Below are 27,334 nucleotides of genomic sequence, written 5' to 3' on the forward strand. Positions count from 1 at the left end.
TTATGTTTGGAAAAAATGTGGGTTGTAGGACGTCTTGGAATATTCTCACTTCATCCTCTACAGTTTCATGAAATTCTGATTGATAGCGACGATATACGCAGCCTTCAAAATGCCGTCTGTAACGGAGGTGCGTTTCAAGCAGAGAGCTGTCACTGTCTTTTGGCGGAAAACCAGAGCATTGGAGATATTCACAGGATCTTGCAGAATGTCTATGGCGACCTGGCAGTGAACAGAAGCACGGTGAGTCGCAGGGTGAGGCATCTGTCATCATCGCACCACAATCAACCGCGTGCAGCAAGCAGACGTGACCCCTGCAGAGTTGGAACGTGCGGACACTCTCATTTGAGATTATCGAATATGATCACACTCAAACACCTCGCTGCACAACTGGACGTCTCTGTTGGTAGTGCTGACACACTCGTCAACCGTTTGGGATACTCAAATGTGTATACGCGCTGGATTTCTCGCAGCCTAACAGAAGACTGCGGAAATTGCTGCGTGCTACGCTGCTGATCGTATCAATCCTTTGTCGAACATCGTCATAGGCGATGAAACGTGGGTTCTCCATCCAAACGGGAAACAAAACGACAATCCATGGAGTGGCGTCACACTACCTCTCCTTCGGAGAAAAAGTTCCAAGCCACACGCTCAGCCGGTAAAGTGTTCTGCGTCTGTAAAGCGGTTTTTCGTTTGCTGTCCTCCCTTGTGGTGCAGTTCGACAGGTGAAGCCTATGTTCAAATGCATATCTCGTACTACTTTGAGGCTACACACAGCAAGGGTCCAAACGATTGCATTAGCTGGCTCTGTCATTATGAGCTATAACTTGAGTATATAGATGTTCAACCTCACCGTTTTGTCACTATGGTACTGAAGAAAAAATAATGACACTAACAAGTCATCTAACAAAGGAGAACCACATCGCCACGCGTGCCCCAGAAGGAAATTTCATAAAACAGGAATAGGGTAAAAACGTAACATAGCATACAACGCCACTTACTACGATACTGATAAGTATAATTAAGGACGCGTGTTATGAGTAAACTGTGTGTCAGGCCTCTTATAATAACCTATTCTGCAACATAATCTAAAAATCAAATTTCCGTCTCGTTGCCGCGCTCGATAACCGCGCGGTCTGAGGCGCCATATCACGGTCCGCGCGGCTCCTCCCGTTGAGGTTCGAGTCCTCCCTCGGGCATGGTTGTGTGTGATGTCCTTAGCATGAGTTAGTTTAAGTTAGATTAAGTAGTACGTAAGCTTAGAAACCGATGACGTCAGCAATTTGGTCCCAGAAGACCTTGCCACAAATTTCCAAACTTCCAAATGTTTCAGTTTCGTTCTTCAGCCTTTTTTACGAAGTAGTGAAGCCAGCCGAAGTACTTGTAGCTGTGTTTTATCCCTTACGTTATTATTCTCTTCATTGAGCGATTGAAACAGCTAGCGGTTTCCATCACCACCTCAAGCGCAGGTTTTAATGAGATGTCTGTTACCTCACTTCCCTCTTCCAACAAAAATGTAATGGCAATGGGTATAATCCCACGTGACTTATTATGAAGAACGTTCCGTGCACCTGTGGTGCATGTAGACTGCAGTGGCACCTTATATAGTAAAGAGAGAGAAATGAGGACGATCAAAGTGTGGAGGCTGGCAGGTGACAGTCAACTGAGGCGATGGTCCCTTCTGAACAATGGGAAAGAAAGTTTCATATTTTGCTTTATACATTGCAACATTGCTGTTGCTTGTTTCCTATCGTTTCGAAGTGCCCATGATCAGAATGGGCTCCTGTGCACATGCGACGTTATTTTGCGCGAACACAACGCTCCCGCTTAACGAGGCCGGATTGCTTTTTCTTCCAGCTGGTGGTTATCTTTGGTCTACTGCACGGTTAGTATGTCATATTGGAACGACAGCGTCAATGCAGAGAGTGAGAGGCGCATGGTTGTGTCAAAGCAGAGAGGTATATGAGACATGTTGAATAAGTCGCAAATGTAAGTTATTTACTCTTCTGCGTAAGCTTGTACCAACTGTGTTATCAAGAATATCAAAATTCGCGCTACCGAAAATCATTAACAGTAGGCGGAGTTTCTGTTAATTTGACTCCAACGTTTCATTGATGGGTGCACACTTACTGACTAAAAGGTTTTGCAACAATGATTGATGGAAGCAGTAAACAGAACTCACATTAAATTAATTCTAAGGGAGGTAAGATAGTATGAACTATTCAAATAGGAAAATAAAACTGTGTTACATACAGGGTGATCCCAAAAGCACTATTGCCCTTATGTATTATTATGTATTACATAGATGTTAATGATTGCTGATACGCATTTAAGGAATGAGCGATGAGTCCACCTACACCACGGACCGTAAGGAGCACGTGGGCTCACGAGCGACTCCATACAGGAAAACCGATGAGAGATATTCAGCATGGTTTCACTGTAAGGTATCAGGAACCTTCCCCACCAAAACCAACAATTTTACGGTGAAAGCAAAAGATTTTTGGAATTAGTAAGATAAAAGATAATCCCCAGTTCGGGAAGACTAGCAACAAGAATGGAAACTCATGTGGAGGCTGCGGCGTCTACCGAAAGTTCACCAGAAAAGCCCACTCGTAAGCAGTGACAGGAACTGTAGTTCCATACTCGACATTGCAAAAATATGTAAAGAGTGATTTGAAGTTAAAAGCATTTAAACCTTCGTTTGTAAACGAAATGAGTGTTAACGACATGTAAAAACGTCATCAGGATTGGGGGCTAAAGAAAACCCGTCTTTTTGATGAACGTGACCACGACCCACTACATGATATGATCTGGGCTGCAGTGTGTGCAACCCACCTGACAGGTACGTATTTCATTGACGATGTTGTGAATCAGATTTCGTATCTCACCATTTTACGTGATTGGTCGATTCCACATGTGCAATATCGGGGGCTGCTCGCTCGCATATCGTTCCAGCATGATGGAGCACAACTAAATTATGCTATGAATAATAGTCACACCACCTCGAAATTGACCTCTGCCACGATACCAAATTAATACAACGTGATCACCTATGAATATGTGGACAGGCGATAGGAGGTAACGGGAGTTTTTGATCACTGTGTAGACTGGATGTGTGACTTCGAAGTGATAGGTATTAACTGCATATCTGAAAGTACGAGTAGTCAAACAAGAGTGAAATTCAGTGTTAAAAATGTTCTCATTTAAATATTTAATATCAATAATAGCATGTAATTTAGATCATCAATCTAACCGTCGTCGTGTTTGTTAAGGCAGCCTGTTATTGTTAGTAACAACGTAATCTATGAAAGTGAGCCTGAATAACAAACCAGTGTGACAGTGAAAACGTGAAGGGAGCTTACACAGTGTTAAGAACTATGAAGGCCGACGACAATCCCTGTCCGCAACAACCTGTCCTAGCCAGATCGAATTTTGTCAAATTTTTGACTGGAAAAAAAATGTGTAAACGTTGTGCGTCTCGGATATCCTGTGCTGAACTGCCACGCTGGTGACAGGTTCTGGCGACACAACAGTCACGTGACATGCCGGACTGTTCCATTCACCATGAGCCTAAGAGAACTCACTGTCTAGCAGGCATCTGCTTATCGGCATAGATGCTTGGTGTTTACATTTCACTTGATTGCTGTTTACAGTGTGGTTGTTGGCAGCCACCTGTGATTCAGGGGTGTTCTATTTGCTCTGTGCTCCACGTTTCTGGTACGCTATGTTCATTCCGAGTCAAACATTGACGGGGTGCTGCTCTGATTTTGCGGTGCTTGGACTACAAACAGTGTCTGTTTCCCTTCTCTTATGTGCCATGAGCGGTCTCCCCTGCAAGGAAGGAAAGCTAGAATTTCACCTCCATTGGTCGACAATGACACTGAGAAGGCAGCACGAAATATGTCTGGATAAGGAACAGGCTGGAGTATCATCGCAGCCTTCTGACGTCCTAAGCGATTTCGATAATTATCGGATAACCAAAATCAACACGGTGCGACGAAAATTCAATCCCCACGTTACTGGCTGTAAATCCAAAGCGATACCCACTCCACCGCTCTTCGAGGCCACTGTCATCTATTTTCCTCCTCAGTTATCCATGTGGTTTCAATGCTTCACAACGTACTTTACGTAGGTGATGACGTGCTTCCTCATTAGTGACGGTTGTAGACATACGAGGAGTGTTTTTGAAGGTAATTCAAAATGGGGAAGACTGAGAAGAATGTCAACGTTCTGAAATTATTTAGCGTTTCATAGTTGTTTCGCAGTCACATATCTGACACAGAAACCAAGGAAAGAAACCAGTGGAAGTCAGTATTAAATAAGAATAATTGCAGTTCTGTCTCCATAATTATTACGAAACAAGGAAAAAGATCCTCTCCGTAAAATAAATAAAGAAAACAAGGAAAGTTAAATCACAAGCTATCTAAAGGCGCGTCTACTTAAGGACCACTCTGATGCAGATCTTCTAGGGAACTCGAGAAAACCTACAGCTGATGAATTACACGTTCTGGGGTAATGTACAACGTAAAACGAAGGGAAGGAGTAATTTTCTCGGCGTCTTGCACACGTTATAAACGCCGCATGTTTAAAACTACATGGCTGTTTTAATGTTTCTATAGAAAAACCACCTTGGTTTACAATCAGAAAAGGTTCTTGCTTATCACACAGTTTGGCAGCAAACCACGTGTGACACATTATGTCGTGAAATATTTGCGAGGAAAGCTGGTTATGTACATACCACTGATTGTATTTTAATGCAATCTTCATAGGATGTAATTTCTTGTCCTCCCATGATGAGATAAGAGCAGTTCTCAATCAATTTAATCAAATTCTTTATCTGACCATAAAAACAGACATCGCGGAGTTACACTAGTGGAATCCATTTGAGGGAATCACCTTAATACTGCACGATGACAATCCGTCTTCATCTTGAAAAATTTCATCGTATTATTGCGGATTTGTCTGCTCTCCGCACGAGTTAGTTAACTGAAGAAATTTTTTCCCTTGCCAATAGCGTTTCATCACACGAGTGGAAAATTTTTATGTAAGGCTGTTGTAAGCTTCCCAGATTTCTATATTCTGGCATGTACTCATCCACTGTTTCTTGAGTACTAGGACCAAAAGGACCAGAAATCGCCTGCAGATGTACGTAGACTGTTGGTAATAATTCTTCAGAAAGTGTCATAGTGCACTGCGCTGAATACGAGTGGGTTACCTTGATCACATCCTGTCATTTCAAGAGAACTACTTTCACCCCTCTATGGTCGGTACAGGCAAACTGCAACAAGAAAATACGAATATAAATATTACGATACACAGGAAGTTAGGAAGAGTATTTCAGCTGTCGCCGACGAATGAGGATTCTTGAGTTACCTGTTTGATGGGAGGCTTTCATTAAAGTCCTTTCTTGGAAAGTTATTTGCGAAGTCCTCGCGGACGCTGTAAGTATAATCCTTTCTCGGAAATTTACTTGCAGTCGCAAATTTTCCTTTGCCTTTCCGTTTCACGCTGGCAAGCTCAGCAATCCCTGGTATTCATTTTGACAATTTTCTAGTAGAAACGAAAACAAAAAGTGAAATATTTTTAGTGTAATATCCCTGTCAGCTTCTATAGGCTGTGCGCAGCTGCGTCGCGTGTCTACAACGTGATTTTGTAACCATCTCTACGGCAATGCCTCTTCGTAGCTGTAAAGGGGGGAAGGAAGGGATTATTTTGGCCTACAGTCTCTTGCTCTTCGCAATGAAAGTTTGTAAAAGCGCTGCCATGTTTCAGGGATTTCCTTAAGTGGACTGTAAGAGTGTATTATTAGTAAGTAATAGGTGTATTGAAACTTCATGCATGTCGCGGAGTTTTTCCACGCATCTCATTGTTTATACAATGATGTATTTGTGTAGGTACATTCAGCAGCAAATGTGAATACTGTCTGTGAAACATGTTGCTAATAGAGTTAATAGCAAAGAAGTAATACATTTAAACCTCGTGTGTGATGGGGCAGTTTTTCACGCATCTCATTATTTCTGACGTCATATCTCATAAACTATGATGGGTAGTTGTTACTTACCCAGACAACGATTGTTGCCTGACAGTAAGCGACGTGTATACCAAGTTTGCTTGAAATCGGTCCAGTGGTTCAGGAGGAGATGTGGAAAGCACACACACACATCTGTTTTCATAAAAATTATTTGTCGATTAATAAATACAATATATTTACCATTGTTTAGGTTTATTTGCCGTGTCAGTAAAGCAAAAACTTAAAATAAAGAAAAATGTTCCTCCAGAAAGACTCGAGCTCACGACCAGCGGATTACCTTTCCGTACTATATCTGGAGCGACAACTGGTGTCTGGAAGCTGTAGTCACATAAATGGCTCATGCACTGTCCGACCTAGGCCAAAAAGTGCTGGACAATCTGGAGTTCCCAGTTCTGTCACTTCCACTTCTGGACGAGCCCTCCATATACTTACCATTAATTTGGAACGTCAATGACGAGTAGGTGCGACCCACCCATCAGACGTGTATATCCAAAGGCCTCGCAGGAGAGAAGTAGTGACAGGGTCTATCCTGTATGTCGCGCATGATCGACTCACCTACTGAAGTGGTACGCTGCTAATTACACTGACCTCGTGGACGGAGGAACCCAACAACTTGCTGAGAAAAGAATTTCATAAATAGCGGATGTTCGAAATCTTCCAGGGAATCAGATAGAAAAGTTTCATGAGGTGATACAGCACCATTTCCGCGGTGAAAATGTACTCGATTTGTTGGTAAAAATCTTCTTTTGGGATGTTGACATAGTGATCGGGATCAGTGATCAGTATGCAGTTTCAGCAAAATTATGCACCAAAGTATAGTGGGCACGAAAAGTAAGCCGGAAAGTCTATATGGTCTGTAAAATTTGATTCAGGCAATACATATGCAAGAGAACTGTGGACCTTGATCAGACGAATAGTTAGCCACGTTTTAGAAAAGTATATGCCTAGGCCAAATAGTTTTTGAGTCTGTGTCATATGGAGACATTCTAGAGAAAATACAACCCCGTGGGCAATCAAATCAGGACTGCTACGTGACAGAAAATTACGATATTACAGTGCATGTGTTGTTAAGGAAAAGATACAATATTCCTTTTGATGTGTATGCATGTCCGAGGGAACACTGCAGCATTCTTCTTAACCACACATGACCTGTTATATCGTATTTATCCGCCGATATCAGGCAGTGACTTTCAGTTCAAATGTACAAATGAACTCTCCTGTACAGGAATTACATAACGTATGTAGGACTACAGGTTGTGACGCAGGAACGACCCCATGTGGAAGTTTGGGTGTGGCCGTGAGTCATACATGGATAGACAAAGCGATTAAGGCGACCCTTCACATAAAGCGGGAAATCTGGGTTAGAGTGCCGGTCCGGCACAAATTTTAATTCCCGCATACAGTTAATAGTCGTGTGTATTCGCAACTACGAATGCATTTCATGTATGATAGAAAATTTCCTGTCAGACGGGATACAGGACGTTACGAGAGTCAGTCGTATACAAATATAGGAGAGGTGAGATATGAAATGGAACAATGAAGGTTCCAGTTACAGATACGGCAAATGGAAGACTAAAATCCATTCGGAGGACACTGGGAACATCTAGTTTGCATGCAAAAGGCATTGCATACCAAAAACCTTTGGAGCCCATGATAAGTCGAACGTATGTCAAGTCCATGGGACCCATATCAGATCAACTAACAGAGGAAGTTGAGGGTATTCAAAGAAGGGCGATAAGAATAGTAAATGGCAAGGGAATGCACTAGATATCGTGAAAAATTATAACCGGCAGACTCTCGAAGAAGGAGTGACCTAATTAGAAAACTTCGGGAACAATCTTCCAGAACAGAAACTACGAGTATTCTTCTTCCTGAATTTTTCTTCTTAGTGCCAGCAGCAAAATACAACGACATGATTGTTAGAGTTGGTACACCAAATAGCTGCTTATAATAATTAATCTTTATTTACGTCAGATTGTTTCAGCTTTATCGCCGTTTTCAAGTACCTGCAATTACAAATTTTGTGAGAACAGGTATGGATACCAATATCATTCATTACGTCTAGATTGATGTGATGCCCATATTACGTCCTTAGTGGACTGTTTTATAACTGTCACTGCTTTAATAAGGTGGTAAATGATCTGAAGATGTCGAAAATAAAATGTTAGTTACGACGTGACAGCAGTTTGACAGTTACACTCTTACAACGCTATATGTTTACAAAGATTGTGCAGACGAACAGCAATATTATTTTATTAACTAAAATTTCTTACGATTGTCTATGGTTGTTGCATATGTTACTTACGACTTTTGCTTTTTCCTGTTCTGAAAGTCCAATAAAGATTTTAATGTAGTACTTGTGTATAAATTCTGTATATTCGTTTAATATTTTTTGTGGGTATTTTCTCGTGTACCTATAGATTTCTGCTTCCTCAAGAATGTTCATTGCATAACGTTTTGGTATTCTGTGCAGAATCTGTAGAACATTTTCAATCGTATCAGCAGTGTGATTTTGATTTTTCAAAAAAGCTCGACTGATTATATTCGCTCCCTCTAATATGTGCTTTATATCTCCCATTAAAATTTCATTTTGTTGGCCAATGTAAAAGCTATTACAGCTGACACATGCGATTCTATATATCGCTGGGTTATCATATTTCGATGTTCTAGTGGTGGCGGAACCTAATTTTACTGAAAGGTTGTTATTGGTTCGAAAGGCTAGCTCAATATTTGTGGCTTTAAAAAGTGCGTTTTTCTGTCTATGTGTAGCGAAATGGTGGCACCACGTAAGGTCAATGATGAACTACTGCTTCGACAACAGGGGCGCTCAGCTCATCGCGTTCCGGAACTGTGGAACCACAATAAATGCGGAGCACTATGAACACACTTTGCAGAAACTGCGACGTGCCATGACGTCAACATACCCGGTAATGTTGCCGGACGGAATCATCCTGCTACACGATGATGCCCATCACTACACTGTGAAGGCTGCACTTCACCGATTCGGTTTGAATGCAGTGAAACTTCTCCGTACACTCCATATCTTTCCCCGTGTTATGTTTACATCTTTGGCAACCTGAAGAACGACATGCGTGAACACCGGTTTCAGTTGGACAAGGAAGTTTAAGAGTGGGGCCCGTTGTGGGTGCGTCAGCGGCCGACCGCATTCTACGAAACAGGAATTTATCGCCTCGTCTCCCAATGGAATAAATGTCTTAACGTGTGTGGTGATTACTTTTGAATAGAACCATTTCGTGGTCCTGTTGGACGGGTGTTCGGTTGTTTCTGTAGTGTAGAGACGTTTACTATTGCATTACTTGGTCTCAGGACATTCAACTCAGAACACTGTGGTCCCATCTCTGGAGCATGTACTTTACGAATCCATTGGCATGTATAAACGCTCTCGACTGTGGAGGCGAACATCAACGACACAAATTTCGGATGTTGTTTATTTTGGTACCAGGTACGCACAGTGTCCTATGGCTAGTTAGCAATGACAATGCATTGATAATTTATTTAGTTAGTTATCCAAGTTACCTCTGTCCCTGTGAAGCCATCTTCACAACACTTAAAAGTCTATAAACAGGCAATGACCAAAACGAACACAGCGAAATACAAAAGCAATGCAACAAAATTCAGATGGAAAAGTAGTCACGTGGCCGCCGTCACTGCGGCGCTCTTGCAGTACATTCATTGAACCGATACACAAGTCGCACATCGGGCTCTTTATCAGTAATCCTGCCATCACTGCTGTGTATCACTGTTAATGTATAAATAACACTGCCGGAAACACAGACTCGAGACCGAAGCGACTATCAGTGCTGTCAACAGCAACTGAATGGAAGAAGTTTGTTTCCAAAAAATACGTAAGTGCATGCCGTCGATATTTGCATGTTGTGCAGATATATTCAAACCGATACATATATGCAAATGAGTGTGGGTAAGAAATGAGAAGGAAATGTTGTTACGGTATAGTCAGCCACCAGAGACTAAGGCTTCCTTGCACCTAAATACTCCGAAATTCTGTCGCCGGGTTTCGTTTCCGACCCGTAAATTATAATCTTTCCTGTTGAAGCAGCCTGAGTCAACTAAAAAAATCTTTTTCGAATATTTGCAAGGCTTAAGGAGTACTCGAACGCTTTTAGCTGTCAAGACTATTAAGAACGAAAACACATGGAACAGTCTCGCTAACGTGACCACAGCCTACGTCCGACGTGAACACGCACTAACCACTCTCAGACGGCAGGTGGTATCTCTAGCAGGGAGATTATATGAAGCATGTCGACGGACCTGGTAAACAGTGCAGTCCTAGGCGTACTGTAGAAACTGGCCTTCGGGAGAAAAGTTGAAGCATTTGCGAAATGGCTAAATTTGTAAACTGGCGGTGATGCAACCATGGTGCACAATGGGCAGTAGATGACAGGGGTGAACTACGGCTGCCTAAGTGTATAGGGGCAGCTGTTGAGCGGCTGACAGCCCAGATGAACCAAGGCGCTACCAACAGTATCTCTTCAACGAATGTTTAGCGAACGTTGCTGCGTACGTTACTCCGCAGCAGGCACCTGTTTCATGCACCCAAGCTGACTGCTACTCATCGGCGACGAAGGTTGGAATTTGCTCTCCATTATCGCAGAAGGCGTCCACAAAGTGACGACAGGTGGTCTTTTCAGATGAATAGCGTGCATGGCGTGAAACGTCTGAAACCAAACACCCTGCAAGTGCTGACAGAAAGGTCCAAGTTGAAGGGGGGAGCATTATGGCCTGGGGAATGTTTTCGTGGCATTCCTTGGGTTATCTAGCCGTTCTCAAGGCACAGTGGATGAAGACAACTGTACATCTATGCTTTAGGACCATTTGCACCCCTGCATGCTGTTTTCTTTTTCCTCTACCAGCTGAACAACGTAGCATGCTACACAGCTTGCAATCTACATGTGTGGTTCGAAGAGCACCAGGATGAGTTTACTATACTCCCCTGGTCACCAGACTCTCCAGATTCAACCCCAGTCGAGAATCTGTGTTACCACTTCGATCTGTATATATGTGCCATAGATCCTCAACCGAGAAACCTAGTTCAGCTAGCCACTGCACTAGAGTCGTGGCTGCACCATCTCTATGCCACAGACTAATCAGCCTTGGTGGCTTGCCAGAGGCGGTGTCCCAAACTCTCAGCAACCCATGGCCAGATGTTTTCAGTGGATGACGAACTTAGGGAAGGTGCTGTATCGAACAGAACAGGATGAGCAACATGAGGTCTTCCATTATCTTGTTGAAACATAATGTCATGGGGTCCTCGAAGATAGGGCACTCCCATTATAATACATCTGAGTCATAGTTCCTGCTACCAAATTATTGATTATACCAAACCTAGTGAGATTTTATACCATCGAGGGAGGTGCTTGGCCTGTTTGACCACAACGAATGTAATCTGCCAATGTTCGTCTCCCGCAGGGTCTCCGCACAGGGATGCGTCCATCGTATGCCTGAACGCAGAACCGACACTTAAAGATGACATAGTATGATTTCTGTGTGCAGTGTTGTCGTTGGGCACACCATTGTTGACGTGCCTCTGTCAGCAGCCGCCTTAAGTCAAGAGCGACAATAATGGTCGCTATATTGACTATCCGCAATGTTCCAGATGCTGTCGCACTGTCCGCTTGGATACATGTATTTTCGCCAACAAGTCCGTTTCCGACTCATAGTAATTGGCCGTCACGACCTAGCGAAGAAGCTCTCGGTACTGTCAGACAATAATCGCTTCAAGATGCCGAGGTCCAATACGGTGTTCAGTACGGCGCTGCTCAACCTGTCGATTCCGTATTCGGATGACAGCCGTGGGATCCCGGCTCATGCGAGAAGAAATGTCACGGAACGGCAAACCGCAATCTCTAAAGGCTGCAATCCTGCAGCTCTCGAATTCTGATGCGTCACGGTAGACGTTTCTCTTTCTTAAGCGAGACATAACACGACGGCCTCACTTTCATAAACGTCTCCTGAATGAGAAATCCGCTGCGTAGTCTTTCCTTGTGTGCAGAAAGTATCAGGGACGTTCGACAAGTAACGCAACTTTTTCTTTTCTGGGTCAATTTCCGTTGAAAAAACGCGGAATTTTTTGTGGGACATCGTGAAATATTCCCGCTTCAGCCCCTATAGTTTCATAATAGTCCATCAGACCATGGTGCTATACGTACCCTTGAAAATGGCGTTTGTAACTGAGGTACGTTCCAAGCAGAGAGCTGTCTTTGAGTTTGTGTTGGCTGAAAGCCAGAGCCTCGCAATATAAATATGCGCTTGCAGATTGTCTCTGGAAACCTTGCAGTGAACAAATGTACGATGAGTCCTTGGGCAAAGCGTCAGTCATCATCGTAATTAGGTCGGTCAAACCTGTCCTATCTACTGAGTGCGACCGACCACACACAGTTGCGACTCCTGCAAAGTTGGTACGTGTGGATTCGAGGTGATAGGCGGATCACAATCAAACACCTCGTCGGCAAATGTGACACACTCGTCCACCAGCTGGATACTGGAAAGCATGCGCCTGCTGGGCTCCTCGCGGCTAACAGAAGACCATAAATAGCAACAAAGGACCATCTGTGCGGAATAGCTTGCGCTTTAAGTGCCTGAACGTGTCAATTTTTCACCGAACATGGTCACAGATGATGAAACATGAGTTCATCTTTTCGAACCGGAAAGAAAGTGGAAATCCACGGAAGGGCGTCACACCACTTCTCCTCCGAAGAATAAGTTCAAAGCAGCACCCTTAGCCAGTACAGTCATGGCGACGATCTTCTGGGATTCTGAAGGATTTATCGTGTTTGACGTGCTCCCTTATGGTGCAACGATCAACTCTGAAGTGTACTGCGCTACACTCAGGAAACTGAACAAACGACTTCAGCGTGTTCGTCACCACAAAAAACGAAAACGAACTTCTCCTTCTCCAAGACAACACAAGGTCTCACACGAGTCTGCGCTCCAGAGAGAAGCTCACGAAGTTTCATTGAAATGTTTTGGCCCATCCACCCTACAGCCTGGATCTCACACTGTCCGACTTCCATCTGTTTGGTCCAATGAAGGATGCACTACGCGGAAACAGTACGTGGATGACGGGAAAGTCATTGATGAAGCAAGACGTTGCGGGCAAACAGACCCTCACAGTAAGGCAGCATAAGGCCGTCGCACTGAACTGAGATTATGCAGAAAAACATGGTTTTGTATTCAGAAGAAAGAGGAATAATGTGGTGTACTGGAATCCTAAATTATAGCAATCTGCTCTCAGGAAAAAAAAACCTGTGTTGCGTTAATTATTGAATGTCCTACGCAGATGGTGCTACTCCTCTCCAAATACTGTGGTTGCAGTGAGATACCATGTTGTTTGGTAATCCTTCATGACGATGGGATTTTAATTGCCAGCAGTGTAAGAGGAGGGGACATCCAGTTGCTTAAAACATTCGCACTGTTCGGGCATCTCGCGTATTACTTTTCATTACCCACTTCATTCCCCACCGCAAAGTGTAGTTAGAGCAATTTGTTGGCTGTGTCTTTGTAGAACTCGTTTCTTTTCAGCCAAATCGCAACGAGCTGCGAGAAGAGCAGAAGAGCTCCTGACTGGGATTAATTAGGAGGGGATTGCCAGTTATGTCATTGGTCCTGTTAGGAAGGGATGCTTCGCGAAAACGCTTGCCAGAATCGGGGTTGCAGCAGTTACTATTTTATTTTTAGCAGGAGGATGTAGACCTATGAATGAGAGTAACAGAGTAAGATCGGTGACGAATCGATATGACATGCGGAACTGACGAAACGCTCACGACGACAACGTTGCGACGAGTGTCGCCATACTCGTCATCTACCGGCGAAGATAGATTTCGCCAGAAGATGGTGAGTATGACGACACTCGTCGAAACGTCGTGGTATCTTCACGCCGCAACCTGTCTGCAAACCCGACACCTTGTTGTCAATAGTATACGACGGGAAAACCTATGCTCATACACATGAGACGCCGGCCGTGGTGGCCGAGCTGTTCTAAGCGCTCCAGTCCGGAGCCGCGCTGCTGCTACGGTCGCAGGTTCGAATCCTGCTTCGGGCATGGGTGTGTGTGACGTCTCTACGTTAGTTAGGTTTAAGTAGTTCTGAGTTCTAGGGGACTGATGACCACAGCAGTTGAGTCCCATAGGGCTCAGAGCCATTTGAACCATTTGAAAACATGAGACAGTATACCTACGGCTAGCAGTGTTGCAATTCTGAAAAACGAGGTTACAAAACTATGAAAAAATTACTATGAGAGAAGGAGAACAAAATTACGTGTATTTAACATGGTAGGTGCACTACATTAACGAAACTTGACAACAGAATGATGTGCTTCCCTCTCCCTCATCCTAAGAAATTGTTTGCCAATATGGCTTAGATTTACCTGTAAATGTGCCAGTTTCGTTTCATTCTGAGCTTTGTGAAAGTGTTAGGTTTTCATATATCGTAACACTTTCGAAATGGACCTCGTAAGGAAGCAAGACTCCAGCAGTTCTCTCAGCGCCAGATGTGTCCACTGGGACGAGATAAAGCGAAAAGTGTAAATGTGACAATGTTCTTAATGAAGAGCAAAACAGGTGTTCGCCGCCTGGGAATGGTGTATTGAAGAAAAATGCTGCGCAGTTGGAAGAGACAGAAGCTTAAGAAATGTTGGAACCGAGTTTCTCTTCCATATACACTGACGGGAAAAAATCGCAACACCAAAAATGTAATTAATGTAGAGTAATGAAACTTCGGGGATAAATTTGCCTAGGTAAAATATTTAAGTGATTAACATTGAAAGATTACTGGTTAATGTAAGCACAAGTTAATCCATTGCAATTGTGGAATGCTGGTACATCAATAATCGGTGCAACCGCCAGAATGTTGCAAACATGCAAGCATTTTATCGTACAGGTGCCGGCTATAAATTTGGGGGATGGAGTTCTACGGCTGCTGCACTCGCTCGACCGATACAGGGACCGTTAATGCTGGTTGAGGTTGATGCTGCAGTCGTCGTCCAATTATGTCCCACATTTTCTCGACTGAAGAGACCGTCAGATCGAGCAGGCCAGGGCAACATGTCAACACTCTGCAAAGCACGTTGGGTTGCAACTGGGGTACGTGGCCGAACGGTATCCTGTTGGAAAACGCCCCCTGGAATGCTGTTCATGAATGGCAGCGCAACAGGTCGAATCACCAGATTGATGTCAAATTTTGCAGTCAGGTTGTGTGATCTAAGCACGCGAGTGGTCCTGCTGCCGTACGAAATCGCATCCCAGGCCATAACTCCAGACGTAGATGCTGTGTGTCTAGCACGCAGACAGGTTGGTTGCAGGCCCTCAGCTGGTCTCCTTCTAACCAATGCACGGGCATCACTGGTACCGAGGCGGAAGCACCTTGCATCAGAAAACACAACAGACCTCCACCCTAACCTTCCAATGGGTTTATCAACACCGAAGTCTCAATTGGTAGCGGTTTGCGATATGTGGAATGCACGCTATAGGGTAACTGGCTCGAAGCTGTCCTTGAAGTAACCGATTTGTAACCGTTGGTTGTGTCACTGTGGTGCCAACTGTTGTTCAAATACCTGCAGCAGGTGCAGTACTATGCGCTACAGCCATACGCTGAACACGGTGGTCTTCCCTTTCGCTAGTGTCAGGTGGTCGTCCGGAACCCGGTCTAATTGCGACCGTACATTCTCATGACCACCGTTGCGAGCAATAATGTACAGTGCTACGTTCCTGCGATGTCTTTCTCCAGTATCGCAGACGGAGCATCCAGTTCTCGTAGCCCTATTACACGACCTCGTTCAAACTCAGTTTGGTATTAATAATGGCGTCCTTGTCATCTCAGAAGCATTCTTAACTGACATCAGCTCACCACATCCAACTAACGCTGACGACCGTTGCAGCGTGTATTTAAAGAAAATCTGATTTAAATCCTCGTAGTGATGCGAAATTTGAATAGACGTCATCTTTTAGACGCAGAAGCACGCCTACCGACTTTTGTATGTGTCGCACAACGCTTTCTTGGCATTGCCTTTTTTTTCTGTCAGTGTATTTCTCAAATAATTTTTCATGAAACCATCATCGTTACAAGGAATTTCCATAAAGAACCACAAAAGAATAAATTGCTCCTGCAGAACTGTGTTTCAAAAATATTGATATTTATTTAGAAAAAATAAAGATATACTTACAAATGCAATAACCAACTGTATACCTATTTCTGCATGTTTTGAACATAGTCTGCCTAAATTTGATTTCGAGATGATACTAACAGTAGCAGAAGCTGAATGACTAATGGTGCGGACCAGTACCATCAAATACTTGCTACATTCAGTATTTCCGAAGTTCTGTAAGGCAGATGGCTGGCTCACTTACCGGACGACCGTAAAGCCTACATTTATACAGAGTGCAAGAATAATTCATGGACCGACGAAGGACGTGAACGCTTCAGACCCAAATATCAAGGAGGTCGTGTAATCACAGGCCTTAGAAACGCTTTATTTTTTCTTATTACTGAAAGAACAGAGCATTATGTTTTCAGCAAATAAGTCTTGTTTATAATATCTTCAACGTAATGGAACTTAAAACTGTCCAAAATATCCCCCCGTTTCTAAAGAGTGTCGGCAAGTATCACAGATTTCCACGGAATGATAATAAAACGGCTTTTCACAAGTAATGTGGTAAACGTAACGTTCCATGTGATGTGAAGCGTCGAAAATGTCTGAAAAACCAATATGAATTGAATGTCGAGGCTTATCTTTTTGATGCGAGCTATGTCATTTTGAAAGGAGAAAGCGGTCAGATTGGGAAAGGATGTGAGAAGTAATCACCGTTTCAACGTAACCATTTCAACATCCACTTTGGTTGATTTAGGGAAACCACGAAAAACCCAAATCTCGGCGGTCAGACTGGGAATGTGAACCTGGCTATTCGGGAATGCGAGTCGAGTGCCTTAGCCAATGCGCAACTTCCTACAATACAGGCTGTCACAAAGAGGTACGGCCAAACTTTCAGGAAACGTTCCTCACACACAAATAAAGAAAAGATGTTACAAAATTTCCATGTTAGAGCTCATTTTACACTCCTGGAAATTGAAATAAGAACACCGTGAATTCATTGTCCCAGGAAGGGGAAACTTTATTGACACATTCCTGGGGTCAGATACATCACATGATCACACTGACAGAACCACAGGCACATAGACACAGGCAACAGAGCATGCACAATGTCGGCACTAGTACAGTGTATATCCACCTTTCGCAGCAATGCAGGCTGCTATTCTCCCATGGAGACGATCGTAGAGATGCTGGATGTAGTCCTGTGGAACGGCTTGCCATGCCATTTCCACCTGGCGCCTCAGTTGGACCAGCGTTCATGCTGGACGTGCAGACAGCGTGACACGACGCTTCATCCAGTCCCAAACATGCTCAATGGGGGACAGATCCGGAGATCTTGCTGGCCAGGGTAGTTGACCTACACCTTCTAGAGCACGTTGGGTGGCACGGGATACATGCGGACGTGCATTGTCCTGTTGGAACAGCAAGTTCCCCTGCCGGTCTAGGAATGGTAGAACGATGGGTTCCATGACGGTTTGGATGTACCGTGCACTATTCAGTGTCCCCTCGACAATCACCAGAGGTGTACGGCCAGTGTAGGAGATCGCTCCCCACACCATGATGCCGGGTGTTGGCCCTGTGTGCCTCGGTCGTATGCAGTCCTGATTGTGGCGCTCACCTGCACGGCGCCAAACACGCATACGACCATCATTGGCACCAAGGCAGAAGCGACTCTCATTGCTGAAGACGACACGTCTCCATTCGTCCCTCCATTCACGCCTGTCGCGACACCACTGGAGACGGGCTGCACGATGTTGGGGCGTGAGTGGAAGACGGCCTAACGGTGTGCGGGACCGTAGCCCAGCTTCATGGAGACGGTTGCGAATGGTCCTCGCCGATACCCCAGGAGCAACAGTATCCCTAATTTGCTGGGAAGTGGCGGTGCGGTCCCCTACGGCACTGCGTAGGATCCTACGGTCTTGGCGTGCATCCGTGCGTCGCTGCGGTCCGGTCCCAGGTCGACGGGCACGTGCACCTTCCGCCGACCACTGGCGACAACATCGACGTTCTGTGGAGACCTCACGCCCCACGTGTTGACCAATTCGGCGGTACGTCCACCCGGCCTCCCGCATGCCCACTATACGCCCTCGCTCAAAGTCCGTCAACTGCACATACGGTTCACGTCCACGCTGTCGCGGCATGCTACCAGTGTTAAAGACTGCGATGGAGCTCCGTATGCAACGGCAAACTGGCTGACACTGATGGCGGCGGTGCACAAATGCTGCGCAGCTAGCGCCATTCGACGGCCAACACCGCGGTTCTTGGTGTGTCCGCTGTGCCGTGCGAGTGATCATTGCTTGTACAGCCCTCTCGCAGTGTCCGGAGCAAGTATGGTGGGTCTGACACACCTGTGTCAATGTGTTCTTTTTTCCATTTCCAGGAGTGTAGTTTCGTCAGTATGTACTCTCTATTCACCGCCATGATTCCATACGGGATGCTCTACTTGTGCTGCTAGAACATGTGCCTTTACAAGTGCGACACAACATGTGGGTCATGCACGATGGAGCTCCTGCACATTTCAGTCGAAGTGTTCGTACGCTTCTCAACAACAGATTCGGTGACCGATGGATTGGTAGAAGCGGACCAATTCCATGGCCTCCACGCTCTCCTGACCTCAACCCTCTTGACTTTCATGTATGGGGGCATTTGGAAGCTCTTGTCTACGCAACCCCGGTACCAAATGAAGAGACTCTTCGTGCTCGTATTGTGGACGGCTGTGATACAATACGCCATTCTCCAGGGCTGCATCAGCGCATGAGGGATTCCAAGCGACGGAGCGTGGATGCATGTATCCTAGCTAACGGAAGACATTTTGAACATTTCCTGTAATAAAGTGTTTGAAGTTACTCTGGTGCGTTCTGTTGCTGTGTGTTTCCATTCCATGATTAATGTGATACGAAGAGAAGTAATAAAATGAGCTCTAACATGGAAAGTAAGCGTTTCCGGACACATGTCCACATAACATATTTTCTTTCTTTGTGTGTGAGGAATGTTTCCTGAAAGTTTGGCCGTACCTGTTCGTAACACCCTGTAGAACTGAGTCATTACGAAGCGCAAGGCACAGAAAGTAAAGCGTGCTCCTTACCAGCTTCTGTCTCTCTATGTCCGAGACAGTTTTGGTCGGAATGTGCACATAATATGGATATCATTTATGTGAGTTCTACTTTATCAATTCGTATGTGCACAGAAGCACTCCAAGGGAGCGTTTGACAGAAGCTAGGTCACCAGTATTGGAATACGTAACGCCTGTCTTAAATTATTCATGCCGGGCCGTCAGAGAAATAATGGAGTTAATAAAGAATGACAGGTAGGAGATGAGGCAGAGCACCAGGCGCTGTCACAAGGGTCCGCGCAGCTCCGGGCGATCTTTCTCTCCTGAGGCACGCTGTGCTGTGCTCCTCCGATTCCATTCTATTAAAACGCTTCTGTGCAATCCAAGAAGATGTGCTAAAGTGCACCATCTCCCTCTCTCAAAGCTGACTTCATCCCCATAGCAAACGTACTGCACTTAACTTTCTTGCCTTTGATTAGTTTTATACTTATATTCGTTATGTGTTGTTACTTCCGTAAATATTATGAAAATGAGACTACATACATAAGTGTGTGTGTGTGTGTTTTCACATCTCCTAAACCGCTGGAAGGAACCGCTGTGGCGATAAGAATCACGTGCCTATCAAAGAGGTCGGTGTGAGGGTGGAAAAGCGGTGTAGCCCACGACGTAGGAATACCCATACTTTAGTCATCCCAGTACTTGAGAACGAGGGCACTTACGCCCTTTCAACATACATTACACAAATTTAAAACCTTAACGAAACCTTCTGTCACTGACAACCTCCATAAATTGACGAAAGGAACAATGTTTATCATTTACTACGTTTTCGCTGTTCCGGCAGTATATCTTCCGCATAGAGCGACATTGTAATTTATTACTTCTTTACTACAAAGTTTATTCCTACACATTTTACAGGCGTAAAATTATGTCGTTGTACGACACATAGTTAAGGAGATATCACGTCACAAACACTGAGATACGTGAAAAACTGCCACATAATGCAAGAGCTTTAAATCTATTAATTTGTTGCTACTTACTCTAACCGCAATACTTTCCGCAGGCAGCATACACACATGTCTCTCAATGTACGTACAAAAGTAAATCGTTTTACGAGATATAGTTCAGGAGATATGACGTCAAATACTGACATGCCTAAAAAAACTGCAGCATCATTCACGAGGTTTCAATTTATTACATTTTACTACAAATTCTATTCGCCATACTTTTCATAGGCTCTATGCACATATACCATTGTATGTACCAGGAAAATTATATAACTTTCCGAGTCATAGTTCAGGAGGTAGACGTCATAAACATTGAGCTGCCTGAAAACGAAAGTGCAGGGCGCAATTTGCTGGAGGTACAGGTGAAATATCAGTAGAAATACTTGTGATATATGTTAAATACATGTGAAATATATTTTACATGCTCGTTCGAGAGCAAAGCCACGAGTAAAAAGCTTGCAATAAGCGCTTGGAACAAAAGAAATTTGCTACTTCTATTAGATCATCACACAAACGTCGGCCGTAGAACTCCAGACAGAAACCTACAAGCTGTTTCTCAACAAGTGGCCACTAAAGCCTTATTAATTTTGTAGAGAAGAATATATTATGAAATGGACAAACAATGAGGGGAAGCAGGAAATGAACGCTGATAACGGGGTGGACTAGATGGACAAACGAGGAAATGCACAGAGAGAGGGAACATGAAAAGATGTGCAATGCCAGGTACTCAGTTTTCTATAAAATAAATCGAGGCAAAATTATGAGCGCTCTCAACACTAAAGAGTCATCGAAGTTCCGTCTATCTGTCTATATGCGGATCCCATTCCAGCTACTGCCGGGCCTGGGTGCTGACGAGTCCTCTCCATTTGACTCGTTGCTCCCATCACTGTCTTCCTCCACTTACTACCAGGTCACACCTCTCCTTTCCACAGATATTCTCAGTCCCGTTTTCCACCGTGTTCTTGGGCGCCCTCTAGGTCTTGTTCCATCCATCTTTAGTTCTACCATGATTTTGGGGAGCCTCTGCCCATGAATCCTCTTAACATGCCCGTATCATCTCAATCTCTTTTATTCGATTCCTTCTTTCATACTTTCTTGTTTAAGGTCGTTTCTAATATCTACATTCATTACTCTGTCCATTCTTGTTTTTTCCCGTAACTGCTCTGAGAAATTAGTAGTAACTGTACATCTACCTCTTTATCGCCCCATAAGGGTCTGCAAATGTCATCTTCTTGCCTTTTACTGTTACTATATCTTTAACTGTCCTATTCATTCCCTCCATCACAACATTAAAAAGTGCAGGAGATAGAATATTTCCTTGTTTAAGTCCTTGTCTTATTTCGAAGTATTCAGATTTCTCCAATGTTGTTCTAATTCTACAATTGTGTCCTTTGTACATTGTCTTTATTATATTAATACCTATCTTACATTAATACCTATCTTCTTCATTTCTTCCCAGAGTCTTTCCCTCTTAACTGAGTCATATGTCTTTTCTATGTCTATAAAAATCAAATCATTATCACCCTTTTGTCTCACACTCAACTTTTTTCCATCAGATGACGGATAGAAAATATCGGGTCGATCGTACTTCTTCCTTTCCTAAACCCATGCTGTTCTTCAGTCTGCTCCTTTTCTATCTTTTCACTTATTCGATTTAGTAAAATGCATTTCAAAAATCGTGACTGTATGACTCATAAGGGTTATTCCTCTGTAGTTTTTACAAAGTCTTTTAGCGCCTTTTTTGAAGATGGGAACAATGTGTCCTCTTCTCCAATCGTCAGGTATTGTACTATTTCTCCACAGACTTGATATTACTCTATACAGCCTTTGCATTCCTATTGGACGTGCTGCTCTTATCATGTCCACTTCATCAGGTCCTAGAGCTCTCTCCACCCCCCCCCCCAATTCATTTTCTTTAAAGCTATTTCCATTTCTTCCCGTGTAATTTGTCCTAATTGTGCTTCCCTACTTCTCTCAATTTCTCCATTATTTGTTGTTTCCTTGTGTACTGGCTCCTCAGCGTTTAACAGTTTCTTAAAATGTTCTCTCCAGAGATCTTTTATATTCCCTGGATTTCAATCACAGTACTTTCCTCTGTTTTCATCTTTACCGGTACTTCAGAAGACTTCCTTTTATTTTTCATGATATTATAGAACATTTTCTTATTGCTCTTCACATCTTCTTCAAGTATTTTTGTAAACTCTTCCCATGCCTTTATCTTTGTTGATTCCATGTTTATTCAAAAACAACGCACACACATCATTTCTATAGATTAATATTTTTGTAACACGTTCGTTAATGGCAAACTTTATCTGTTCAGTAAGACTTTTCTTATGTAGAGCTATATGGAAAATCTTCAACTAGTTTTCACGAACGGTTAGACATTCATTTGTAGCTCTTTTCCATATCATACGACAATACGACTAAACTGAGGTTTTCTCTTAAGCTCGTATCACCTTTCTTGTAGTGCACTACCGCATGAGAAGGGAAATTAGCCAAATTCCGGTCAAATACGACTTACTACAGTCGGAGGCCTGCTTCTTACCTGCCTTGCCTAAGCAGGAGTGGCTAGGAGGATTAAAGATTCCTTTGGAGATAAAAGAAGCAGCTGTATGATTACCAAGAGCTCAGGTGGAAAACCAGTACTAAGTAAAGAATGGAAAGCTGAAAGGAATATATAGAGGCGACATACAAGGGAAATTAAGTACAAGGCAGTATTACAGAAAGAGAGAGAAGTGGATGAGAGTCAGTTTGTAGGTATGATATTGCGAGTAGAATTTGACATAGCACATTGAAAGACTTAAACCGAAACAAGATCCCTGGTAGATAACATTCGCTCAGGTATCCTTGGGAGAGCCATCCATGAAAAAAACTACTCTACCTCGTGTGCAAGATATATGAAATATTTATGCTCATGCGCGACACCGATTCGAACAATAAGACGCAAGATATGCTTTAAAATTGTGTATCAATAGTACTGTAAGGTCCTTTGCATTTTTACTCTGTGAGTGACAGTTGTAATTTTCTTTTACACGTATGTCAGTTGCATAAATAAATGTGTACACGTGGGGTTTGTAGCTATGCGTTATGAACTTTTCCTTCTTGCTGTTACTGGTTTGACTAGCGTTTTAACAGTGTGGTAGTGCTATTGTTCTCGCAACCACAGTCATTTCTTGCACTTTACATTTTAGGTGATGCAATTTGACGACCGTGCTGTACACAGTTACACATGACACATGCTTTTCGTACGACGAGACGAGGACTGTGTATAAACATCTGTTAAAGATAATTATTATGTTTTCGTAAACACTACATCCGTCGTCGTTGCGTGACTTTTGTGGTGTAGCTCTTGTCGTTACGGTGTGTTGTTAAGTTTTTAGATGTAGTTGAAAATGGGGAACGCCAGAAACTAGTAGCGCTGAGTAAAGTACATTAGAAGGCAGCCAAGTGGGGTAATGTCTTTCCTCAAATACTGAAACATTTCCTTTTAACATTCGCTTGCTTCCCTGTCAATATACAGAGTATTTATATGATTGTTTTTCGGTGTTATGCTATCAGTAATGTTAACTCAAGACGAATGCTTAGTCAGATGTACTACTACCACAAGCAAACAGAAAGAAAGAAAACTTCGTTCTATTAAATTTAACTTCAGCGTCGCTTTGTAGAAGGTATCCGGTAACAGAAAAAGTGTCAGATCCACAATGAGTAATGGTTTATCACTTTGGAGTACTTCAATCATAAGGACAACGCTAGAAAACGGTGTGATTACCCACCGATGAAATCTCTGAAAGCTGTAAGATTGTGACCGAGCGAGGTGGCGCAGTGGTTAGCAAACTGTACTCGCATCCAGGAGGACGACGGATCAAACCCGCGTCCCACCATCCTGATTTAGGTTTTTCGTGATTTCCCTAAATCACTTCAGGCAAATGTCGAGCTGGTTCCTTTGAAAGGGCACAGTCGACTTCCTTCCCCAACTTTCCCTAATCCGATGTCACCAATGACCTCGCTGTTTGGTCCTTTACCGCAAATCCTTCACCCAACCTCCTTAGAAACACTGTCCCAGAAATATGTGGGGTTGTGTACCGGGTCTGTCAGCTTCTGGCAAGCTATGTTGTAACATGTCGAAACAAATGAATCTCTACCCATGTTTCACTCATATTATTCCGGCGTCTTGTGATGTGGTTTCATGAGCCAATGAGCAAGTGGTTTGACTTCCACGCCTGACAGTAATTGTATATGCAGAAAATTCCTAGTTGGCTGTATTTTATATTAATCTCCCCCTTTCGACTCCGAACGCACTAGATGATCAGGTACAAAGGAAAGGGTAGAAATACTATTCCCGCCAATACGAAGTCTTGTTGGAAGAAAAACTGAACAGACAAATGGAGCTAGGTGTTCTAAAGTAGACTGCGGAACCATGGTTCTTCTTCTGCAGTGAACTTGTTTGCTTTCGATTTATTTAAGTTGTTTAACTTGTCTATAGTAAATCAGGTCCTATCAGTGAACCAGACTGTGCCTTCAGACAGTGATTCTCGTCTATGTATAGAAGTTGCAGACATTTTTGCACTGGGCCTCGGTTGCGCTAAGAAGTATGAACCACATTTGAAACTGAAAGTAAACGGGCAACCGAAATGTCAGAGCGCGCAATGTCCCCCATGCATTGCGTGATGAGGTCGCAAAAACATTACACGATTTGGAATCACAAGGTGTAACTGAACGTGTGCAGGCTTCTCTCTGGGCATCACCCTTATTAATTTTGCCGAAAGTTGAGACTCTGTGTGGACTTCAAGGCAACAGTGAATCCACAACTATTGATTGCAACTTTTCCTTTAAAAACTGAACAGACAAATGGAGCTAGATGTTCCAAAGTAGACTGCGGAACCATGGTATCGATTCTAAATGAGTTGTTGTATTGATATACAAAGTAAGAAATAATTTAAAGACCCAAACCCTAAGAGGGGATCACTGTACTGTTCACGTGGAGTCAGATGATGGTAGAGCAGGAGAAGGAGTAATAACTAACGAAATTGGCAATATTGTGCATCCCGCAGGAAACAAAAAATCTTGATGGTGTAATAATAATTCCGTGTAGCTGAAGGGCCTGGGGCAAGTCATTCAGCTGGACGCCACTTTGGAGACTTGTGTGTCATTAACCTACAACAGTTATCCTACTGTGTGGAAAGGACCTACAGTTTAAAGTGTTCTTTCTGGCGAGTCTTCACTTCATTGAGACTTAGAGACTGGTTAAAGGAAGACTGAAATATTCCATGGTTCCACAGGGATTCAGTAGCTTCACAGTAGCCTAGAAAGGGTTTTACCACTCTCTACAATGCTCGACACACATTCATGTTGAAATGGAACAGACATCTAGCTGATATTGTAATGATAAAAAGCATACATGTCAATCGCAGATGCTGATTATAGCGAAGGCGAGGAAATGAGATAAGACTATACAAGGGGAACTTTGATTACGTAGGATGCAGCACTAGTTGTTATCGTTGTAGTTGGGCCATTCGGTCTGAAGGCTGGTTTGATGTAGCTGTCCCCATTACTCTACCCTGTGCCAGTCTCTTCATCTCTCAATGACTGCTGCAACATACATCCATTTGAACCTTCTTACTGTACTCGTTCCTTGGTTTCTCTCTACATTTATTACCCCTCACACTTCTGTGGTGTCATTGCCAGACACCACACTTGCTAGGTGGTAGCCCTTAAATCGGCCGCGGTCCGGTGGTATACGTCGGACCCGCGTGTCGCCACTATCAGTGATTGCAGACCGAGCGCCGCCATACGTCAGGTCTAGAGAGACTTCCTAGCACTCGCCTCAGTTGTACAGCCGACTTTGCTAGCGATGGTTCACTACCTACTTACGTTCTCATTTGCCGAGAAGATAGTTTAGCATAGCCTTCAGCTACGTCATTTGCTACGACCTAGCAAGGCGCCATTGTCAGTTACTATTGGTAATGTGAATATGTACTGTCAAGAGCGAGGTTCATCATTAATGGATTAAAGTTAAGTATTCCACCAGCTACGTCCGTTGTTTCTAAATTCTAATTTCCTTGTCCTGTTCCAGACCTCACGCCAGCCTGCGTGAGCTAAAACGCGTGCCTTTCGGCCTCCTCTAGTAACACGGTGTTGGCTCTCCTGCCAACCACAAAATTGGCGACGAGGCAAAACCGCGTTCTTATCGATATTGCCCTGATTTCCTTGTGTAATGGCTTCGCCACAATCTCCAGATGTACTGTCCGAATTTAATCGCTTACAGAATCAGCAGACGCAGGCATTACTGGATGCCCTTGGACAGCTCGTCCAGGGTCAACGTGCAATGCAAAACGATGCGGCAGCCGCCGCTCCACCGCTAACGCAGCCACAACACGCTGTTGCACCCACTTTTCGACCTTTTGATGCTGCACTGGAAAGCTGGGAGGAGTGGTCACGTCAATTTGGATTCCATCTCGCCGCCTACAGAATTCAAGGTAACGAGCGGCAGCCATTTTTGTTGTCTTCGGTCAGCGTACAAACGTACCGCGTGATAGTCAAATTATTTCCCCGACGCGACGTAGCAACTCTGTCCTACGAAGAAATTTTGTCTGCATTAGAGGCATATTTCAAAGAATCAGTCAATGTAGTTGCCAAACGGTATACCTTCTTTCATACAAAACGTACGGCAGGTCAGACTAATCAGGAGTGGGTTGCAACCTTGCAAGGCCTTACTAGGGATTGTGGTTTTGAGTGTCAATGTGGACTCCCTTATTCAGTACGTGACGCAATTGCACAGAATGTTTCTGATGTTCGTATAAGGGAACAGATTTTGAAACTAGTCAACCCCTCCCTTCAACAAATGATGGACATATTGAATCGGCAGGACACACTTGACTTTGCTCAGGAATCATTTGAAACTTCGCCAGCAGTGTGTCAGGTTAACCTGGCTTCCGCCAGGCTCTCAGCCACGTGTGCCGCGCTGGCAAGCAAATGCAGTGATCAAATCATGCCAGCGGTGTGCTACTAAACATTCGCGTCACGCCAAGCTATTTGCTTTTGTTGTAATAAAAAAAGACATGTTCAGAGTGTTTCCCAGAAAAAGCTCAGATCGGAAGCTCAAAACCGTTCCAGGCCCTTTGCTTCGC

This window comes from Schistocerca gregaria, chromosome 1 (assembly GCF_023897955.1).
Source record: "Schistocerca gregaria isolate iqSchGreg1 chromosome 1, iqSchGreg1.2, whole genome shotgun sequence".
NCBI classification, from domain to species: Eukaryota; Metazoa; Arthropoda; class Insecta; order Orthoptera; family Acrididae; genus Schistocerca; species Schistocerca gregaria.